The sequence below is a fragment of the Ceratotherium simum genome, chromosome 14 (genome assembly GCF_057802395.1).
Source record: "Ceratotherium simum simum isolate JZ-2026a chromosome 14, ASM5780239v1, whole genome shotgun sequence".
Lineage (NCBI taxonomy): Eukaryota > Metazoa > Chordata > Mammalia > Perissodactyla > Rhinocerotidae > Ceratotherium > Ceratotherium simum.
Genome location: NC_141913.1, coordinates 29255302 through 29263515, shown reverse-complemented (window position 1 = coordinate 29263515; position 8214 = coordinate 29255302). Strand labels below are relative to the sequence as shown.

General features: G+C 38.0%; 1 non-coding gene across 1 annotated transcript; it reads left to right on the top strand.

Annotated features, from left to right (window-relative positions):
• Positions 1-4663: 4663 nt before the first annotated feature.
• On the top strand, positions 4664-4745 carry TRNAS-GCU (transfer RNA serine (anticodon GCU)). Its single transcript has one exon. It is a non-coding gene; the product is annotated as a tRNA-Ser (tRNA).
• Positions 4746-8214: the final 3469 nt, after the last annotated feature.

The following is an 8214-nucleotide window of genomic DNA, read 5'->3' as shown; positions in this document are numbered from 1 at the left end:
TCAAGAATCATTATTCATTATATAATGTGAATGGTGAGTCTGTGAGTGCTGATGTGAAGGCAGCTGAAGAATTTTTAGAAACTCTAGATAAGCTGAATGTGGAGGAAAATTACTTGCCAGGGTAAATATTCAAGATGGTTGAAAACTCTATATTCTGAAAATGGATGCCTGAAAGGACTTTCCTCCACAAGGAGGTAAAGTCAGTGTCAGGTTCCAAGGATTTTAAGGACAGCATAACTGTCTTGCTCGGAGACAATGTTGCAGGCTACAAATTGAAACCCTTTGTGATCTGGCACAGTGAGAACCCCAGGGCCTTCAAGCATATCAATAAGCACACACTGCCAGTGTGCTACAGGAACAATAAGAAGACGTGGATGACCCAGTTCCTTTTCCAAGATGCCCTCCTGAATTGCCATGCCAACAAAATTGAGAAGTACTGTTTGGAGAATAATATACCTTTCAAGATTTAGCTTATTACTGATAATGCTCCTGGACATCTTCCTTCTATTGGTGATCTTCATTCCAATTTCAAAGTGGTATTTCTCCCTCCAAATACCACCTCTTTGATCCAACCAATGGATCAAGGAATTATAGCAGGTTTTAAGGCCTATTACCTGAGGAGGACCTTCACCCAAGCTATTGCTGCAACTGAGCAAGACACTGATGTAATTCTGAAGGTATTAAAACATTTATGACTGCATCAAGAACCTTACTGGGGCTTGGGGTGATGTCACCAAAGAGTGTATGAATGGCATCTGGAAGGAGACACGACTTCAAAGGATTTGCCAAAGATGAGGAGGTTGCAAAAATTAGCAAGGCAGTAGTTGAGATGGCAAACAACTTTAACCTGGGTGTGGATGGAGATGACATTGAGGAGTTCCTAGAGGCAGTTCCTGAGAAATTGACTAATGAGGAGTTGTTGGAATTGAAAAAGGAATGTATAGCTGAAGGAGGCAAGAGAAAAGGAAACTGTGGAGAAGAAAAAGAAGAGGAACCTCAAGAAAATTCATAGTAAAGGGTTTAACAGAAGCTTTTGCAGACCTCAACAAACTCCTGAAAAAGTTTGAAATGTGGACCCCAATCCCAAAATGTTTTTTATTAACAGAGAGGAATGCTCATGGTGCATTATCAGCTTACAAGCAAATCTAGGATGAAAAAAAGAAACAAACCAAGCAAATCACCATGGATATGTTTCTGAAAAGAGTGACAACTCCTCAAGAAGAGCCTCTGGCAGGTCCTTCAGGAGGTATTCCAGAAGATGGCATTGTTATCATAGGAGATGACAGCTCCATGTATGTTATTGCCCCTGAAGACCTTCCAATGGGACAAAATGTGAACGTGGAAGATAGTGATATTGACGACCCTGATGCTGTGTAGGCCTAGGCTAATGTGTGTGTTTATGCCTTAGTTTTTTAAAAAACAGTTTAAAAAGTAAAAAAAAATACAATTTTTAAAAATAGAAAATATTTATAGAATAATGAGATAAAGAAAAAAATGTTTTTGCACAGCCGTACAATGTTTTTATGTTTTAAGCTGTGTAATTACAAAAGAGTCAAAAGTTAAAAAAATTTACAAGTTTATAAAGTAAAAAAAGTTACAGTAAGCTAGGGTTAATTTATTACTGAAGAAAGAAATTTTTTAAAATAAATTTAGTGTAGCCCAATGTACAGTGTTTATAAAGTCAACAGTCGTGTACAGTCATGTCCTAGGCCTTCACACTCACTCACTACTCACTCACTGACTCACCCAGGGTAACTTCCAGTCCTGCAGCCTCCATTCATGGTAAGTGCCCTACACAAGTGTACCATCTTTTATACCATATTTTTACTGTACCTTTTCTATGTTTAGTTATGTATAGATACACAAATATTTACCATTGTTTTACAATTAACTATAGTATTCAGTACAGTAACATGCTGTACAAGTTTGTAGCCTAAGATCAATAGACCATATCATATAGCCTCAGTGTATAGTAGACTGTACCATCTAGGTTTGTGTAAGTACACTCTATGACATTCACAGAATGAGGAAATCGCCTAACGACTCATTTCTCAGACCTTATTCCGGTCATTAAGTGACGCATGACTGTAATAAAATTATCCTAATTCCTCCCTCCCATCCCTTGTATCATTGTTATTCCTTTCACTTATAAACATATACAATCTAACACATCATTGGCATTATTATTTTGAACTATTACCTGTTAGACCAATTAAGAATAAGAGAAATAAATGTTTTTATTTTCCCTTTACTTCCTTTTTTCATGCTCTTCCTCATTTTATGTAGATCCTTGTTTCAGACCTTTATTATTTTTCTTCTCTCTAAAGATCTTCTTTTAACATTTCTTGCAAGGAAGATATACTGGCAAAAAATTCCTTCAACTTTTGTTTGTCTGAGAAAATCCTTTTTTCTTTCTTTTTTTTTTTTGTGAGGAAGATTAGCCCTGAGCTAACATCTGTTGCCAATCTTCCTCTTTTTGCTGAGGAAGATTGGTCCTGAGCTAGCATCCCCTCCCATCTTCCTCTACTTTATATATGGGACGTCTGCCACGGTATGGCTTATTAAGCAGTGCATGGGTCCATGACTGGGATCCAAACCTGTGAACCCCGGGCTGGCAAAGTGGAGCATGTGAACCTAACTGCTATGCCACTGGGCTGGCCCCTCTCTTTCATTTTTGAAGGATAATTTCACAGGGTCCAGGATTCTAGGTTGTTTTTTTTTTTTTTTTCTCTCAGCACTTTAAATATTTCAGTCCACTCTCTTCTTTTTTTTTTCAATTATTTTATGGAGGTCATATTGGCTTATAATGTTGTGTAAATTTCAAGTGTACGTTATTATATATCAGTTTCTGTATAGACTGCATCGTGTTCATCACCAATAGTCTAGTTTTTATCTGTCACCATACACATGTACTCCTTTACCCCTTTCACCCTCCCCCTACTCCCTTCCCCTCTGGTAACCACCAATCTGTTCTCCTTATCCCTGTGTTTGTCTATCTTCCATGTATGAGTGAGCTCATACGGTGTTTCTCTTTCTCTGTCTGGCTTATTTTGCTTAGCATAATACCTCCAAGGTCCATTCATATTGTCGCAAATGGCACGATTTTGTCTTTTTTTATGGCTCAGTAGTATTCCCTTGTATGTATACACTTCATCTTCTTTATCCATTCATTGTTGATGGGCTATTGGGTTGCATCCACATCTTGGGTATTGTGAAAAATGCTGCAATGAACATAGGGATGCATAAATCTCTTTGAATTGTTGATTTCATGTTATTTGGATAAGTACTCAGTAGTGGGATAGCTGAATCACATGGGTTTTTTTGTTTTTTTTTTTGGTGAGGAAGATTCACCCTGAGCTTATATCTGTTGCCAATCTTTCTCTTTTTGCTTGAGGAAGATTGTCCCTGAGCAAACATCTGTGCCAATCTTCTTCTATTTTGTATATAGGATGCTGCCACAGCATGGCTTGATGGGTTGTGTGTAGGTTCATGCCTGAAATCCAAACCTACAAACCCAAGGCCGCTGAAGTGGAGCATGCAACCTTAACCACTATGCCACTGGGCCAGCCCCCATATGGTATTTTTATTTTTAATTTTTGGAGAAATCTCCTTACTTGTTTCCATAGCAGCTGCACCAGTTTGCATTCCCATCAGTGGTGTATGAGGGTTCCTTTTCTCCACAGCTTCTCCAACATTTCTTGTTTCTTGTCTTGTTAATTATAGCCATTCTGATAGGTGTGAGGTGCTATCTCATTGGAGTTTTGATTTGCATTTCCCTATAATTTGGCCATCTGTATATCTTCTTTGGAAAAATGTCTGTTCACATCCTCTGCCCATTTTTTGATCGAGTTGTTTGTTTTTTGATTGTTGAGTTGTATGAGTTATTTATATATTTTGGAAATTAACCCCTTGTTGGAAATATGATTGCAAATATTTTCTTCCAGTTAGTGGGTTGTCTTTTCATTTTGTTCATGGTTTCCTTTGCCTTGCAGAAGTCTTTTAGTCTTATATAGTCCCATTTGTTAATTTTTTCTTTTGTTTCCCTTGCGTGAGTAGACATGATATTCAAAAAGATACTGCTAAAACCGATGTCAAGGAGTGCACTGCCTATATTTTCTTCTATGAGTTTTATGGTTTCACCTCTTACACTCAAGTCTTTAATCCACTTTGAGTTAATTTTTGGGTATGGTGTAAGAAAATAGTCTACTTTCATTCTTTTGCATGTGGCTGTACAGTTTTCCAAACACCATTTATTGAAGAGACTTTCCTTTCTCCATTGAATCTTCTTGGCTCCTTTGTTGAAGATTAGCTGTCCATGGATGTGTGGTTTTATTTCTGGGCTTCCAGTTCTGTTCCATTGATCAGTGTGTCTGTTTTTCTGCCAATCCATACTGTTTTGATTACTATAGCTTTATACAAAATGTACCAGAATATATTTTGAAGTCAAGGATTGTGATACCTCCAGCTTTATTCTTTTTTCAAAGGATTGCTTTGGCTACTCGGAGTCTTTTGTTGTTCCATATAAATTTTAGGATTCTTTGTTCTATCTGGGTGAAGAATGTCATTGGGATTCTGATTGGGATTGTATTGAATCTGTAGACTGTTTTAGGTAATATGGATGTTTTAACTACGTTTATGTTTCCAATCCATGAGAATGGAACATGACGAGGTGGCCGACTGGTTAAGGTGATGGACTGCTAATCCATTGTGCTCTGCATGCGTGGGTTCGAATCCCACCCTCTTCGGCTGGCTAACCATTACAATGGGAGAACATGCAGCTATCGTCATGCTTGCATGATTTCTGAGGAGAAGTCAGGTGTAATTAATTATCTTTGTTCTTCTATAATTAAGGTGTTTTTCCCCCCTGGTTTCTTTCATGATTTTTTCCTTTATCTTTGAATTTCTGTAATTTGAAAATGATATGCTTAAGTATAGTTTTTTTTTGGCATTTATCCTGCTTAGTGATCTCTGAGCATCCTGAGTCTGTGGTTTGGTGTCAGACATTAATTTGAGGAAATTCTCAGTCATTCTTGTTTCAAATATTTTTCTGTTCCTTTCTCTCTTCTCCTTCTGGTATTCCCATTTACAAATTTGTTACAAATTTTGTAGTTGTCCTACAGTCTTTGGATATTCTGTTCTCTATTTTTCAATCTTTGTTCTCTTTGCTTTTTAGTTTTTCAAGGATACTATTGATACACCTTCTATCTCAGAGATTCTTTCTTCAGCTGTGTTCTGGCTAATAAGCCCATTACAGTCATTCTTCATTTCTGCTACAGTGTTTTTTCTCTCCAGCATTTCTTTATTATTCTTTCTTAGGATTTCCATCTCTTTGATTACATTGCCTATTTGTTCTTTTTTTTTTTTTTTTTGTGAGGAAGATCAGCCCTGAGCTAATATCCATGCTAATCCTCCTCTTTTTGCTGAGGAAGACCAGCTCTGAGCTAATATCTATGGCCAATCCTCCTCCTTTTTTTCCCCCCAAAGCCCCAGTATATAGTTGTATGTCATAGTTGCACATCCTTCTAGTTGCTGTATGTGGGACGCGGCCTCAGCATGGCCAGAGATGTGGTGTGTCAGTGCGCGCCCGGGATTCAAACCTGGGCCGCCAGTAGCGGAGTGTGCGCACTTAACCGCTAAGCCACAGGACCGGCCCTGCCCATTTGTTCTTGCACATTGTCTACTTTATGTATTGGAGCCCTTAGCATATTAATTATGATAATTTTAAATTCTCTATCTGATAATTCCAATATCCCTGAATGTCTGGTTCTGATACTTGCTCTGTCTCTTCAAATTGTGTTTTTTGCCTTTTGGTATGCCTTGCAATTTTTCTTGATGCCTAGACATGTCCCTGGTAAAAGGAACTGCTGTTAAAGTGGTGGTGAGGTGTAGGAGGAGGGGAGGCATTCTACAGTGCTGCAGTTAGCTCTCACTCTTTTAGTGAGCCTATACCTCTGAACTGTAAACTTCGCAACTGTAAACTCTCCGTTTAGGTGGAACAGGATGGCTAGAGTGGGCTCAAGTTCAGTATTTCACTTCTCGCATTTGGGAGGTTAGAGCCGGCTGGATTTGGGTATTTCCCTTCTCCCTTGTCAGTTAGGTTCTTATAACAACCCAGCAGGTTAGGCTCTGGTTAGCTAGTTTCCTCAGAGGGCAGGCTTTGTTAAGAAGAACACAATTGTCTGGAGTATTTCAATATGGTTCCTTTTCTCCTCCCCCTGCCCGTAGCATCAGGGGATTATTCTCTAATATTTATTGTGGGAACATGGTTGAGCTCCTGGAGGTAAATCTCACAATATTCTGGGGGTCTCCTTATGACTGCATGTCCCTGGAGGTTTTAACTCTTAATTGGGTCCGCCTTGAGCCTCCAGCAATTCATCAACCATAGTTTAAGTTTCCCTGCTCTGGCACTCATTCCTATGGCAGTTTCCACTGTGAATCTCTGTTCTGGAAAGCCATGATGACCTGCGTTTGCCTGTGTGTTTCTCCAAACTTTGCAGCAGCAGTTTGTCCTGTGTCCTCTTCTCCCTTACGGATCCAAGAAGAGTTATTGATTTTTCCATCTCTTCTGCTTTTTACTTGTTGAATGGCAATGTTCAAGCTCTTTACACGCAGAACCAGAAACTGGAAGTTTCTCAAAATGTTATTTTTATTCCTTCAACCATAGAAATGTAAAGAATAAAGCACAATGTCAGCTAGGTATAGAAGAGAGTTCAGTATACCTTAATATATAAAAGTCGATCACTAAAGATTATAACAGTATTAAATGGTTCATGTAATTCACTTGTGTAAAATTGCCTTGTGTTATTATTTCAGACATTAAAATAAGCAAAGCAGATTGAGCATTTAAGCACTTGATGACTAATTCAATCTGTAAATGTTCAACATGGTGCTGTTGTCTTTAATGGTACAACTAGTGAAGAACGTGGGTGGGAAGAAAGGTGGTAATGAAGGTTATTGATGATCCCTGATTTATCTGCAATAATCTCAGCAACATATAAATTTACTATTATTATCCTGATGATACATATGAGGAATCTGACACTTAGAATTTTATAATTAGCTGAACGTTACTCAAATGATGAACTGTTAAATCCTCTATTTGCTGATGAATCTGATACTCATTGACAAATCTTAAATGCCTCAACCTTTGTTAGCCATTTATACATACATTACCTCATTTACTTCTCCAAGCAGATTTTAAGTTCGATGTCTTATTTCCATGTTATATTTGATGTAACAGAGTCTTAGAAAAATTCTGAAAATTAATCAAAAGTTTTATATGAATAGTAAGTGGTGAGTTGGATTTGAAGCCAAATCTATTGTAATTCACTATGACACTATGTCACAGGATATGACACACCCAAACCAATAAGAAGGAAATGCTATTTCCTGAATTTTTCAGAACTGTGGTGAGACAGATGTTTTAGATTCGTAATCATCAGGGCAGCTTCCTTACCAAGTCAAGAAAAGATGTGATCTTCTGATTTCCAAAAGAGACTGTGTGAAAGAGTAGAAATACTCATATAATATTTTAGGGTTAACAAATCTTTTTCAGCTACATTATCTTGTATTTTTTATCACAAATGATGAATAAATATTTAGCAAATTTTATATCATTCCTTATAAAATATAAGTCCTCAGAGGAGCAATAAGAATATATAATTAACTCAGGAATGTGTTTCTGTTCAGCTTTATGGTTTTTCAGGATCTGGGCATTCTCTACCAAGAAGTCATGAAAGCAATTAATGACTTGATCAAAACATGACTGCTCTATTGACATTCATGTCAAAGGAAGAAGCTTGTATCACTAGTAACTCAAATATGTATACAGACAAATTTGTGTTCCCATCTATTTTTTTTTTTTTTTTGGTGTGTGAGGAAGATTAGCCCTGAGCTAACATCCATTGTCAATCGTCCTCTTTTTGCTGAGGAAGATTGGCCCTGGGCTAACATCCATGCCCATCTTCCTCTACTTTATATGGGATGCTGCCACAGCGTGGCTTGATAAGCGGTGCAACCGTTTGTGCCTGGGATCCGAACCAGCGAACCCTGGGCTGCCAAAGTGGAGGTTGCGAAATTAACCTCTATGCCACCGGGCCAGCCCCTACACCTATGTTTTAACCTTTCCTTACAAGTTATATTTTCTCTCTCTGCCACTTCTTGAACAATGAGATCCATGAGCTGGGAACTAACTTGGTAGAATGGCACCCCCAT